Below are 15,999 nucleotides of genomic sequence, written 5' to 3'. Positions count from 1 at the left end.
TTCAGTGCAGAGGATCCTGGATTTCTTGAAAGTTTTAATAGTTGTATTGTTTTGGGTTTTCTAAAAGCTATGTGAGAGTTACTTTAGTTATCTTTGTGTTTATTATTTCTTGAGGCCTAGAGGATATCAAATCTATTGTTGGATCTGACACAGAAACAAGCAAATCCCCATCCTAGCCTGTGGCAGGGCAAAACAGTTATCAAAAATCTCTCCCCACTCAGAGTTTCTTGGAAGTTACATCCTAGTGCTAGAGTCTGATGTGTGGACACCCTCCTCCCAAGAATGCAAATTGTCTTCACTTGATGCCCAAAGCAAATGCAATGACCAAATCTCCCAGTCTCAAATATAACCCATGTTCTCCTGTACTTTAACAGAAAAGGTGCATTTGAGAAGATACCATACCGACATAGTGAATATCTAATAAGTGTCTGCACCCTAGTCATGTCTACTATGTCCTGTATTATTTTTCTCTCACTGGTTATGTGCAGCCATATGAACACTCTGGATCTGTTTTATTGTTGTTATTTTCCATCATCCTTGAATAAAGGCAAAGAGGAACTTGCCAAGGCCAAATTTCCATGACCCTTGGCTGAATTTTTAATAGCAACTATTTTAGCTACACAAATATTCAGCAAAAGCCTTTAAAAATCACTACTATTCAAGACTTACTGAAATTATTAGCCAAGGATTACCTTCATCAAGAGAACAGATAACAAAGTGAAGAAAGACAAGCTTTCACTTCAAAGGAATTCATTAGGTAGCTGAAATCTTCACAGGCAAGCACAAAAAGATAGTCTTCACTGTCATCTTTAAGAGGGGGATGGGGAGACTGTAACCATCCCAGTCTTTTTGTTCAATGACATAGCTGAGCCATTGAAGAAGAAAGAATTGGTTTAAAAGAATTAGCATTTAGAAAGTTTTATACCTGTCTTCAAGTCTCATTTCCATTATTCTTGCTGTTACCATAACATATCCTCTGTCCCTAGAGCTTCGTGCTAAGGCAAGCCTGGAGGACTAATGGATTGGGAAGTACTCTCATCTTTAACATCAGGCAGGGGAGGACTCAGAAGTGTGAAGAGGCAAAGGGCAAAATTCTGGCCAGTTGCTTCCCTATATCTAGACCTCAGAAATTGATCCTACATTGATAAGGAGAGTACTGAGTTGAGCATATGACTAGATTACTGAGAGGAGATGAGGGAGGAGAGCATCTCTCCCACTGATAATTGAGTTCAACTTGTGTGATACTTGTTCAGGCATTGGTTTGAAATAAATGCAATACCAGCAGATCAAATTAGCAAAGCTGAACTTCAGGAACACCAAGATGCTTACACTGAATGAACTTGCTGCAGTTTTCTAGTTGTGCTTGTAAACTTGGAAGTAATTTTGACATGCTTTTATCGAAGAAAATAGCTGTTGTGTTTTTAGGCACAAAACTGTGACTTTGGGACACACACTGAAATCAGAAATTAGACAAATTAGTTTCATGGTGAACACTTCAAAAAGTGAGAAGGATGCAAAGAAATGGAAATAGAGATCTGTCCTTCAGAATATTAAAATTATTGAGGAAACAAGCAAGATATTTCAAAACAGGTAAATCGAATAATTTCACAACACTGCTGTGAGGTTAGGGTAAGGATACAGCTTGGGCAATGGGTGTGTTTAAAAATGCAATGATACAGGAAGTAATGAACCATTCCTAACATTGTGGAAGACATTGTAATGGTTAATAGTAGGTATCAACTTGATTGGATTAAAGAATGCCTAGGTGCCTATTAAAGCATTGTTTCTGGGTGTGTCTGTGAGGGCATTACCAGAGGAGATTGACATTTGAGTCAGTGAACTGGGAGAGGAAGACCCATCCTCAAAGTGGGTGGGCACCATCCAATCAGCTGCCTCACTGCTAGACCAAAGCAGGCAGAAGAAGGTAGGATACCTTTGCTTGCTGATACTTCTTTCCTTGCTGGGGTGTTTGTTTCTGCTCCTCCTGCTCCTGGACGTCAGACTCCAGGTTCTGTAGTCTTGGACTCTGAGACCTGCAGCACTGACTCTCCAGGGGCTTTTGGGCCTTCAGCCACAGACTGCAGGCTGCACTCTGGGCTTCCCTGGTTTTCAGGCATTCTGACTTGCAATGAGCGATCACCAGCTCCTCTTTTTCCCCAGCTTGCAGATGGCCTGTCATTCACGGGACTTCTCCTTGTAAACCTGTGAGCCAATTCTCCCTAATAAACTCCTATATGTCTCTCTCCTTCTCTCTCCTATCGGTTCTGTCCCTCTGAAGAACTCTAATACAGACATTTGCAGGAAATATTCAAATTGGAAATAATCCTTTTTCCACCAAAAGGCGCAAATATCCATAAATTTTTTACCTGACGGACCTATCTATGCCATATAAGACAAAACAATGCAAAAGAATGAGCATTGTTTAATATTTTTCTTGTCAACCAAGATACATGTGTATCAGGTTACTCGGTGGAAATTTAGGTCCCAGATTTTACTTTATTCCTCACTTCATTTATTTATTTTTCTAATCGTCAATTGATTGATTTATGTTAAACCTCAGTGCCATTGATTGATTTATGTTAAACCTCAGTGCCATCATTTACAATTTGCTCCCTGCTTTGGGCCTTTAGAATTGAATTTTTTGTTTCAGTGTAGGGGAAGAATCTCTTTGATATAGAAAGGACGTTTAGAGTAGCTCTTTGTAATTAAGCTTTTGTCCTTTGTGGTGGTTTGGGGAGGGAAAATTTTGTCTTGATAGTGACCCCTGCTACCTTAGAGGATTCCTGAGGCAGATGGAGACTTGCACTAACCTGCCCCCATAAGCTGGTTATGGCTTTGAAACCAGACTTGGGCTTAGTGCAGAGGAACCAGGCCCAGCACACAGGGCTACTCAGGGTCAGTGTTTGCAGGCGATGGTTTTGCTGGCACAGCTGAGTTCTCCTGCCATGAGGAAGCCACGGGAACACTGATTCTTGGACCAGCGCAGGCAAACTGTGTGGGATCCTGGCAATTTGCAGTAGGAAGCCCTGTACTATTAAATACTATTTTAATTCATTAGAGTTAAAAAATTACCATAATTTTAACAATAAAGGAAATAGAGTCTTGTTCTGTACTCCAAGCTGAGAAAAGGGAACACACTGGTGGTATGTTAGTCTATATCAGAGTTAATTGCAAAACAATTTGGAACATGAAATAATAGCAGTAATTATTATATATGTAATGTTTGGCTAAAGGATGCCTGCCTTCTAAATACTTCGCACATGTGTATATACACACACACACACACACACACACACACACACACAAATTTATACACAAATATATATATACATATATGTATACTCCTATACACACACACACACACACACACACATATATTTGTTTAGTCCTCATGGCAATATTATCAACATGAAAAACAAAATGCAATGGTACAGAAGGGGATGTAAGATCTGTGGTTTTTGGCCATTTGTCTTTCTCATGGGACCCTAGTACCTGTCCCATGTGCTGTGGATGTAAAGGTCAAAAGGGAGACCAGGAAATAAAGGATAGATGCAAGAGCAGAAACTCATTGCCTTGAAATAGATTAAGCATATTTCCTCCTGTGACTGGCTCAGTAGCATCACCTTTAATTAGGAAGAACAAGATTCTGCTCAGGTGAAAGAAGTTGGCCCTATTATTTATGCTTTCTTTTCTCCCTCAGCTATATAATTTAAGTTTGCAGATTTATTCAAAGTTTAGCCTTTGTCATAACCGGGGTTTTGTTTAACTAAGGAGGATAAATAATCAGATGTTGACAGAAATGAGCAATGCTCCCTTCAAAAATCTAATCTTTCTGGCCTTTGTTAAAGAAACATCAGGGGAAATTGATGACCATAAAGATTTATATTTATTAATCTAAGGGGATTTTTATTTCTAGCTCTGGAATGATAATAGTTATTTGAGTTATGGCTGAATAATGGAGACTATTGAATCAGAGAGTCCCCTTATGGTTAACACACATTAATCATTTTTATAATTAAAAATACATTTCTCAACTCAGTCTATTTTTCATATTTAAAGAATATTCATCAGACTAAAACTTTTCAGACACCCAATATGGAAAAGTTACTTTTAGAGAATGATTGAGAAAAGGAAAAGTCCAATCAACCAAATACCATCACATAACTCATATATGGATAGAAATATATATGTTTTATATACAAGATCTTTAGTCTAACAATATTTAACATAATGATCAACTTATCTGTACACTTACAATGATTTTATTTCTATTTACGTAAACTATATGTGCTCATTGTAAAATGCAAATGCAAAATATGTTAAAGTAAAAATAGCCCTGCACCTCACCTCCAAAAGATAACTAAGTTTAATATCTTAGTGACTATCTTTCAGATATTTACCCAGGCATATACTCAGAAACGGATCTTGCTCACACAGACGCCCACAAAGTTTACATACTATTATGATATTGTGGAAACAATCAAAGATTTCCCAAATGAGAACAGAGGCGATTTATTCAGTTTGCTATAGCAAGGGACTCAGCCACTGTCACTTGCATTTGGCAGAGACTCAAAGGGAAGGAGAGGAGTGGGAAAGCTTTGTAGTAGAAAAAAAAGTTTTAGGTATGCTCTGATTGAAGCTTTTTGGCATGGGGAAGCTGGAAGAGGGCTAACTAGAAGCCGGGCATATTATGTGACTAGTTAGTGAAACATATTTGACTTTCTCTGGGTGGTTCAAAGCTAGAAGCACAAAGATGTGTATAGAGTTGGGAGAGTCAGAGAGAGAGAGAGAGACAGAAGAAAAGACAGTCATTAACAAAACCTTCATTGTTGCAAATTATTTGCTGCAGAGATTGTAGTCTGTCTTCCCAGGCGGGGAGCTCAAAAGTAGTGGGTCAGAATTCTGTTGTCATATATGGGCTGGCCATTGTCCATTTATATATTAAGGCTCTCATGATCCATAACTTGGATATAACTTGGATTTCTTCCTTGGATAATAGTTTCAATTAATATTCACTATAACATTATTTTTAGTGACTAAATATTTCATTTTATAGATGTGCTGTACTCTCAAACTGTGTTATAGATATGCTGTGATACTTACCCCCTTTCTAATGTCATTTGGGGCATTTCAAATTGTCTGAATTTCAGCAATGATAAAATGAACTTCTTAGAGACAATTATTTTTACACGCATCCACTTATATTTTAAAAGTACATTTCTAGAGTAGAATTGCTGGCTTAATACATTTACACATATTGAAAGTAACTACAGAATGCTAAATTGTTCTTCAGTTGAAACACTTAACTTCCTAAGTGAATGGAAGCATCATATTACCAATATAGTCATTTTTAAAAATTGCTAATCCTACAAATAGCAAACTTTTATTTACTTATGATGATGAATGTCTTCTTGTGTACTTATTTACCATTTGTGTTTTTTCTTTTCTCATTTGCCAGCTCATGTCTTTTGCTCATACTTTTCCTGGTATAATCCGTTTTCCTTTTGATTTCTGAGTCCTTTATTTTTGATGCTGCAAAATTCTCCAACTTATCATTTAATTTTTAAATACGGTTGTGCTTTATTTCCGCTGTGTGAAGTGCTTTCTTTTAATGGTGTTTGCAAAGTGACTGAGATGTTATTGCTATGTAAGAGTTGTGGCCAGTTGGCGCTGTTTGTCTTCAGAAATCATGAGAACCATCAGATCCAAAAAGCTGACCTATGCATTTTTGGTGAGATTAGAAAACAAACTCTTACTTAAAAAGAAAATAAAAGACAGAAAAGAAAACTGTCCAAATTATTCCATAAAAGCTAACAAAATATTTTCTTATTTTGTTTTAATAATAAGTATTCTAATATTCTGGCAATGCTCTATTACCTACCCACGTAGGTTATATCCTCTTCTCTACACTCAACTTCTGGAATTTTTTCAGTTTAACTGATAATCTTTAGCTTGTAAGTACATAAACCAGGTGGACACAAACTCCTCAGGCTTTTTTTTTCCACTCTTGCCGACAGGAACTTGGTTAGCTATTTGACTACTCCAAGGATAGGCAGTTGAACAGACCTTCCGTTAATGATCTCTGAGTGACCAGAACCAGCATTTCCTCTTCCCATGGAGAGGTTTCCAGCAGAACTTCTGAATACTCTTTATTTTGTTATTTTTCCACAGTAGATCCACTCCAAAATGTCTTCAATCTAGTGACTACTTTTTTCAAATGTCTCAGCAGTTCTTCATATTGGCCATACATTGGAATTATCTATGAAATCTGTAACAATTTTTCTGATTTCCTCATTCCATTACCAGAAATTCTGATTTAATTGGTCTAACTTGGGATCCCAGCATGAGTATTTTTTAAAAAGCTCTCCAGGTGATTTGAATGTGCCTCCAGAGTTAAGAATCATAGCTAATTCATTTTCCCTTACCTCTTATCAATAGGCTCTCTCTCTCTCTCTATATATATATATAAAAAAATGTATCTTCTGTAATAGACATGTCAATTATAAAATTATTTCGGTATGAGTTAGCTTGCTAAGTCTACTTTTAAAAATAGTTTATCTTTTAAGTAATTTTAAATATAAAATGAGAATAACATAATGAATAACTAAGCAGTCTTTCTTCAATATTCAAATCAAATCATTGTACCTGATTAACAAAACACTCACAGTCTCATAGATTCAGAAATATGCATAGCTATTATATTTAAAAGGGATCCTAGAGATCATCTAATTATACTTCGTAATTTATATAAATGAATATATTTTATATAATATTTTCATTTTTATAAAATGAATATATATAAATAAAATAGGAAAACTAGATCCAGAAAAAATAAGTTATTATAACAATGCTATTCAGCCATTAAGTGTTGGATTTAGTCCTAAAATATCAATATGTACTTATATTAGTTTGAAATGCAGCATAAAAAATTACTCTGAAACTTAGCAACTAAACCATACAATAGGAATGTATAATCTCACACAGTTTATTCGGGTCATGAATTCAAGGATAGCATAGCTGGCTATTTCTGGCTCACTGCATTTCATGGGGTTGCAATCAAAATGCTGATGAGGGTTGCCAGCAACTGAAGGCTTGCCTGAGACTGGAGGATCTGATTCTAAGATGGCCCCTCATGTAACTACCGTTGGGAGGTGTCAATTTCTTACCACAAGGACGTTTCATAGGGCTGCTTGAATATCCTCGTGATTTGGCAGCTTACTTACTTCTATTATCTATTTTACGAAATAGCTTTGGAAGCCACTCTCCATATTATTTACAATATCTTATCAGTAAAGACACAAGACACCTCTTATTACACAAGACATCTCTCTCCATGTAGGAGGGAAGTACACAAGTATATGAATATCAAAAAGTAAGAATCCATCAAGAATGATCTTAAAACTACCTACCAAGTACCTATCTTGGTACTTCATCCCTCCATCATGGCTCATAAGTAAATCATAAATCATAGGTCTTTGGCAGTCTTTTAAAACTCAGTTCTAAGTTTTTACCACAAATAACATGACAGTTCATATCATCTAGTAACGAGTTGAGAAAATAGAGCTTTAAACAATGTTTTAATAATTTGTGATGCTTAAATAAAATCTGCATTGATCAGCCAGGCGCAGTGGCTCCTGCCTGTAATCCTAGCACCAGGGAGGCCGAGGTGGGCAGATCACGAGGTCAGGAGTTCGAGACCAGCCTGACCAACATGGTGAAACCCCATCTTTACTTAAAAAATACAAAAATTAGCTGGGTGTGGTGGTGGACACCTGTAATTCCAGCTACTCGGGAGTCTGAGGCAGAGAATTGCTTAAACCCAGAGGCGGAGATTGCAGTGAGCTGAGATCATGTCACTGTACTCCAACCTGGCAGCCTGGGCAACAGAGCAAAACTCTGTCTTAAAACAAAACAAAACAAAAAAAAACAATAAAAATCTGCATTGATCTTTTTGGACATTTTGACAATAAACTTTAAAAGGCAGACTTTTTCTTCAGCAATCTGAGAAATTTTATCTTTCCATTTTTAAAGCATTTAGAAAATGTTTATCTCCTCTGATGAGCTATGTAATGTTTTCTATGCAAAATAAGTACTTTTTTCTTAATGACCATGATATATGATCAGCAGCTTACCTACATCCTAGTGATCAATTAGTTTTCATATTTGAGATTGTCATGAACTTCAAAAATGGAGCAAGGTATGTATTACCAATTTTTTTCTTTAATGTTAAAAATAATGTAAATAGTTTTAAATGGCTAGAAAAACAATATTGCAGTGGTAAAATCAAATCAGTCCTTAAATAATGTGTAATTTTAAGAAAGGTAAAATTTATAATTATGGATAGAATGATTTATTTCTCCTATCATTAAAAATACTTAATATTCTTGAAAAAGAAATTCAGGAGTTACACTATATAAATTGTTATGTAAATGTCTTATTGCTTATATAATTATTAATACTCTATTGAAACAGGACATTAACAGCACTCTTGCAATTTTAAGGTGTATTAAACTACTCAAGTAAGTATGAGCTAATAGTAATAAACAGTTATGATGTTACTAAAAGTAAGTCAGAAATAAGGAATATCCACTGCTTGAGCCAAAATCTACCCTCTGATGAGTTTAATATAAGTTTTTAGGCAAATTCTAGGTGATGATATTTTCACATGATGTTAAAATGAAATATAGCTTTAAATGACTTTACTGGGAAAATCCTAAAAGACTCCAGGGTAGGTAAGAGGTTATAAGAAAGAGAGGCGCAGTTGTGTATCTGTGATATGTGTTTCAATGTATTTGGGTTTCTATGTCTGTGTCAACGTTGGTATGTCTCTCTTTATGGAACACTTAATTGCTTACTTCATTTCAAAAGTGTCTAAAGTACTAAAGTAGGTGAGTCCTTCTGAATTCATTGGTATGGTTGTGTGCATGTGTGCATGGAAGAGTATCTGTCCATCTGTATGTGGATGGGCAAATGGACAAATACTCCTTTAATGGATATGCCTCTATTCTTCTTTGTCTACATTTTTCTATTTGTGTCTTTCTGAGTTAAACAAATTTTTATTCAACAATTTATACTTAATCTCATTGTAAAAAGTGTTTAAAGTAGCTGTATACCCTGTATGCACAATTGGTATTTTCTATGGATCTCTACCTCTGCACTCTGCCTTTTTTTTTCCCTGCCACATTCTGGGATACCAATCACCCTGCATTTAACCATCAGTTCTTTTCTTTTTTAATTCTCTTCAGTTCTTTTCTTTTTTAATTCTCTTCAGTAAACATTTTGCCTCATTTTTCATCATAGAAGAACTTCTATATAGTCTTATCTTCACTTCTGCCATCTGTTTCCCAAAACTAGACTATCCTTTTATTGACTGCAGGTTACTTTAGCACCCCCACTGAGTCTCAAATATATTACAACTAAGCTTTGCAGAAGTATGCTTCTTAAACTTCACATCACAGCCTCTGTCCCCAAGCTATTTGAAGATCTATTGCTGAAGTTGCATAATAAGTCTATTCCTAAAGCAAACCTGTCAAAGGTGGTGGTGGTTTATGAGTCATGCCCTTGCACACTGCTATTTAATGAGTACAGGAAAAAATGGGCAGTCCTCACAAGTGCTGGCCAGCTTTCTTTTGCTTTACTTCCAAAGCTGAAACCTGCAGTTAGTGCTAACTGAAATGGTAATTCAATACAGGAACTGAGGATTATCTCTAAGCTCTATTCAATTCTGAGATCCAAGTATCCTATAAATATTGAAATGTGAACCAAATTTTCTGATTTTACATATATATACACACACACACACACATATATATATATTTATTTAAAGAATTTAGAGAAGATGGTCAGATTGCTAAAAAAAAACAAAAACAAAAAAAACTCTTCTGTGCTCTATAGAAAGATTTCTGAAAATAAGAGGTAAAGAAAGAATAGCTAATATTTTTAAAGACATCCTGGGCTTCAGTCACCTACTTATACTGAATTATTTTTGTCTATGGGTAGTATTACATGGCAGATTAAAGATGGCAGTAGATATTTTCACATTTGTTTTATGGAGAAGGTGGTTCTAAATATCTTCTCCTTTAATCTGACTTGGTTTTAGTGATTAGCTTATTCAGCACAATGCAGTGGAAGTGAAAAAAATGAGATCTCTAAGGCTAAAATATAAACTCTTTGCATTTTTTCCTAGTTTTTCTGGAACACTGTCACTAGAGCCCTGATTAACCATGTAAGGAGGTAGATTGCCCTCAGACCTGAAGACGCCATGTGAAGGAGCTCTAGAAAACCGTTCCAGCTTAGCCCTTTTCTCCAGCCTCCCTACCAAGGTACCAGACATGCAAATTAAACCATACTGTGCCTTCCAATCTAGCCCATCTGCCAGTTAAATACTCCATGAATTGTTGCACTTAGTACAATATATGTAACTATGATACTAATCCCACTAGATACACCTAATGTAACATAACTTTTTCAACACTAAGTTCTATGAAAGACTTTCTTGCTTCCACTGGGATATTTGAGAGCTACATTTAACCTACCAATCTCTCTACTGCTGTATCTTTTTATGATAGTCATTGTTGCTTTGGCCCTGTGTATTAATTGGGTTCCTTTTAGTCATCAAAAAAATCTGTATTTCAGAAGCAATTTCTAAAAAAAGTTACTGAGTTTCTTAGAGAGTAGACAATAAATTTGTTTACTGATTGAACCTTTAACCCAAAGATCTCTTTCAGTAAATCCTCATTTCCCTGTGTCTTGTATTTCAGAGGCAGAACAACAGAATAAAAGGATTGTTGTGTTAATTGAGAACAGAAGGATTCTGTTATGTTTTACTACCAGAGTTCACTCTGTTATGGAAACATTAGACGATTTCAGGAAAGGAATTTCCTAGATGTTAATTTACAGACACAGTGCTTAATTTTTTAAAATAACTAGCAACAGGAGTAAAATAGCTGGAGCCTACAGCCATGTCAGAGCACATTCGCCAGGATGAATCTCCTTACATCTAATATACACTACAGGAAAATACATACATTTCTCCAAGAATGTATATATTTTGTTATGGAAAAAATCCCTTCTCCCTCAGGGGATCAGATTCCCAGTCCAAAGGAATAGACTCCTTCAGGGGTACCATTCGTATTTCTTATTCCATGGAGTTGTGCTCCAGATGGGACAATCACATAAATATTTAACGGTGCCCTTTGAATTGTGCAAACAAGTACTTTCTCTGCCAGATTCTTTCTCATATGTTCCACTCCATCCTACCCTCTTCTATCTACTCCTTCTCATAACCTTTTTTTTAAGTTATGCTTTAAGTTATAGGGTCCATGTACACAATGTGCGGGTTTGTTACACATGTGTACACGTGCCGTGTTGGTTTGCTGCACCCATTACCTCGTCATTTACATTAAGTATTTCTCCTAATGCTATCCCTCCCCCATCCCCCTTCTCATAACCTTTTGATATAAGCTAGTAGCTCTCAACCTGTGTTCAGATAATTTACTTCCACTCTCTACTTGCAGTTGCCTGCCATTTTAGAGTAGATTGGGTAGATTTTCTTATCAGGAGCACTGATAGGAAAAACTGGGTAACTATTTTGAGAATTGTAATTTTCAGTGTAAAACATTCCAGCTAGCTTTTACCTAGTGCAAGGTAAGGTGAGGAATTCTGGAGTTGCTTGCTTGGAGAAGAACTTGAGTTGAGCAAATCATTACTTCCTTTTATCCTCTCTGAAGCTTTTTCCCAACAGGAAATATTTACTCAAAAGATTAAACATGTGAAGACATGTTATTTAGAGCAACAGATATAATAAAACCAACACAATATAACTACTTTTATTGGCTGTTTTTCCATCTCAGATTTGGGGTAAGCAAGAAAGATAGGTAATCAGGGAGCCTATTTAATTATTCAAATAATGAATTATGAAATCTGTCTAGCCACTGCTGAAGTTCAGGTCACAATGAACCTAAATCCCAGTTGTATGATGCCAAAATGAAATGCTAGAAGCAACTAGATCTCTTTCAAAACTGGGGACATCCACTAACAGCAACTAGTTGACTGTTGGAGGTCTCAAAGTTATAGGACTCTGAACTATACTTGTAAGAATATGAGAAAATAAATAGAAGAGAAGAAAGATCACACACACACACAAATACACACACACACATGCGTACACACACAGAGCTAGTTCTAAGGTGGATATTATCTCATCTTCCTTTTATAACTTCCCTTTTGTGATGCTACATTACAACCAATATCAGAATTATTAGTTTCTAGGCCGGGCGCGGTGGCTCACGCCTGTAATCCCAGCACTTTGGGAGGCCCAGGCGGGCGGATCACAAGGTCAGGAGATCGAGACCACGGTGAAACCCCGTCTCTACTAAAAATACAAAAAATGAGCCGGGCGCGGTGGCGGGCGCCAGTAGTCCCAGCTATTCGGGAGGCTGAGGCAGGAGAATGGCGTGAACCCAGGAGGCGGAGCTTGCAGTGAGCCAGGATCGCACGCACCACTGCACTCCAGCTTGGGCGACAGAACGAGACTCCGTCTCAAAAAAAAAAAAAAAAAAAAAAAAAAAAAAAAAAAAAAAAAAAAAAAAAAAGAATTATTAGTTTCTAGGTTTCTCTAGGTTTGGAGAGTGGGGGGTTTACATTTTCCTGTGGGGAAATATTTTAATGCCTTCAAGAGAATTAAGGAGAGGCAGAATTAGTTTGGGAAAGAAAGATAAAGAAAACAAATCAGCTAATTTTTCTTTGTAGATTGACTGAAGGTCTTCAGGACTCTACGTTTGAATGTGACATATGTCAGAGATTAATATTGACTTAGTTCTGGCTAAAATTATTTTTATTTTTCCCTTTGTTGCTAGACAGAGGACCTGTTATGGACTGAATTTTGTTCCCTATAAAATGCATATATTGAAGCGATAACCCTTATTACTAAAGAACGGGACTGTATTTGAAAGTAGGGCTTTTAAAGAATAATTAAGTTATAATGAGATTATTAGGGTGAACCCTAATTCAATTTGATTGGTGTCCTGATAAGAAGAAATTAGAACACAAGAGAGCCATCTTCAATGCACACATGCACAAGGGAAAGGCTATGTGAGGAAATAGCAAGAAGACTTGGCTTGCCATCTGCAAGCCAGGAAGAGAGGTCTCAGAAGAAACCAACCTTGCTAACACCTCAGTCTTGAACTTCTATCCTCCAGAACTCTGAGAAAGTAAATATCCATTGTTTAACCCATCCTGTCTGTGGTATTTTGTTATGACAGCCCCAACACAGGGATTAGGAAAGTTAGTAATCTTTCTAAAGTTTAGGTCTAGTATGAAAATAAAAATATAATAAATAATACAATAGAAGTTTTACATTTTGAGTCCTAGTCAATCATTTCCAGGAAAGGGACCAGTTTTCTGATTGAGAGGACACTCTTCTTCCTCTGGAAACTATGATAATTTATCCATTCAACATTGTTCTTTCCTTCAAATTCAAGTGTTCTCTTTCCTTCCCTGGAAGGATCATTTAAGTATACATTCTCTCCCTTTATTGTAATTTACTTAAGACAGTTTATACCGCAAGCCCAACCTCACAGCAGAAGCTTTCTCCAAGGGTGCATACTCTTGAGCAATTCTTATTCAACTTCCTACCCTAGATCCTGATAAAAATCTTAGGACAGCTTTTCAAATTCGACTGGCAGTTTTCAGGTAACAAGATTAATTTTGTAAAAAAGATGCTGAAGGTTAAACTTGATTTCTGGAATACTTAATAGTCATATCCCTGGAAATATAATTGAACCTTGGCCTTGTAGAGAATCTCTCTACTACAGCAAATTTTTAAGGTTTCATGAGGTTTAGATGAACCCTGAAAGACTTGTATTTTAACAATTCATATTTTAACAATTCCATATCCCTTAGCTATTATTATTTATTAAGTTTGTAAAAATCAATGTTCATAATGTGCACTCCTCCATTACTGTTTTCCCTCGGACAATTTGTGCATATTTTTCTTTGATGAATCTTTAAATCAAAAAAGAAAATACCACTTTACAACTGCTTTAACTTGCCAGTTTATTCTTAGAAACCTCAAATGCATGGGCTGCTGTTATCAATTTCCTCCAGTTAACCTGATCTGCTTCTGCCAATCTCTACTAAAAATGAGCATGTAATCGTGAAACTTGTATCTGTTGAGCGGATAAAAATGCTGAAATGCCTGTCTCTGGGATTATGAACTGTTCTGGTTTTCCATCTTTAGCAGAACAAATGGTAGTTTGAATAATCTTAAACTCATCTCAGAGGTTTTAAATTGGGTTAATATTAATTTATCCATTTGTCAATAAAATACATGATGAATTTAAGTTTATACAAGCTTTGATATAAAAACTCAATGTAAAAGTAAGATATGGTGGATATAGTACTTATTTTCCTCATAATAACACATCAAATGCAATATTAGCTTGAAGTTTATTCCTATCTCTTGAAAATTTTACTCTTGTAATTGAATATCTTCTAATCTAAACAATACTTCTGGATATTAAATTCAGGATTAAGAGTCAGGAAGAGTAGAAGGGAAAAGGGGGAACTGTACTTCCATTGCTACCAACAAAGAGTGAATCAGGTAGGAAACTTGCAAACAGTGAAAACTGTTCATCTCTAACCGATAATTGATACAGTTTGCTTTAATATTTATTTCTCTCAATAGTGGAATCCCATGCTTAACATTAAGCTTAGTTTAATCAATGTATTCAGTAAACTAAAGAGAGATTTGAAAAGTCCAGTTGGTAATCTGAGTCCTTATAATGAATGATTGTGTAGAATGGGTCACCTATGGAATGTCATCTGGCCTGAAAGGTACCTTGAAGGCTTTAGTTGCTGCTGACCAGGCAGTGTCTGCAGTTTCCTTTTAGAGAATTATTACTTTAGGCATCTGCTCAGTATGAAGGAGGCCCTTGTTAAAATCACATGTTAACCACTATTGGTCATTATCGCTTCACTATCTGTTAGTTATGGAATTTTGTAGGTGGACACAGAAAGGTAAGAGAAAAGCTAAAGTTGTCACAAAGCCTCAAAAGCATGGGGGGATGTGATGTGTAGTAATTATGTGGACAGCTTGAGAGAGCAGGCTGCCTGCTGTAATGGTCTCAGAGCAGAAAGAGACACAGCAGAAGAAGAAATAAGAAGACACAAGTCAGTATTTGCCAAGAGTAGGCACCTATCATAAAGTTGATAGTGAAATAATTACTCTGCTCTTTATGACATCACCTACAAATCTGCCTTTACTGTATTACTCAATCCATTATTGTCCCATTTCCTGAATTCAGTGGTGAACTTGGCAAGTGTGAGGTTTCCACAGCTTTCTTCACAAGAATATCCCATTTTGTAGGAGCTTTTAATGTCATGTAGTTATTCCTAATAAAATGGCCAGACTGTAAGCATTACTTCACTTCTCATTATTGCATTCTTTTCTGCTTTATTAAATGCCTTCTCTCCTGCCTCAATATTTATAGCTTCAAATAATAGTATTTTGTTATGCTCTCCCAACTAGCCTAAAGTAACTGCTCAGCTCTGATCTAACAACATTTTTCAATAGTTGAATATCAATTGTAAATTGTCTTCTTTGTCCATTAATTTTGAATGGGTTTAGAAAACTATGAACTCAAGTATGACATAAAAATGAAGGAAAGAGCCTGACATACCTAATTGGCCACACATCTGTCTTTCAGTTTTAGTCTCTCTCAACTTCTGGTAAAACAGAGATTCTAGTTTTTTCAAACAATGAATTAAGACTTTGTTTCCAGCACTCAACTCATTAAAGACTTGCGGGTATTGATTTAACAGTAAAGTGGCCCCTCTTTGAAATGTTATATATTTTGTCTTCCCAAGGATCACACAGAACTCTACTTGCCAACAGGGCAGCTGCAGTGTCAAAGTGACACCATCCCACTCACCTTGGTCACAGCTGGGGTTCTCATAGAAACTGTCAAAGTAACAAGTCATCAAGATAGTTGTAGAAGC

Source organism: Macaca mulatta, chromosome 1 (assembly GCF_049350105.2).
Source record: "Macaca mulatta isolate MMU2019108-1 chromosome 1, T2T-MMU8v2.0, whole genome shotgun sequence".
Lineage (NCBI taxonomy): Eukaryota > Metazoa > Chordata > Mammalia > Primates > Cercopithecidae > Macaca > Macaca mulatta.
This window is presented reverse-complemented; position numbering follows the sequence as displayed.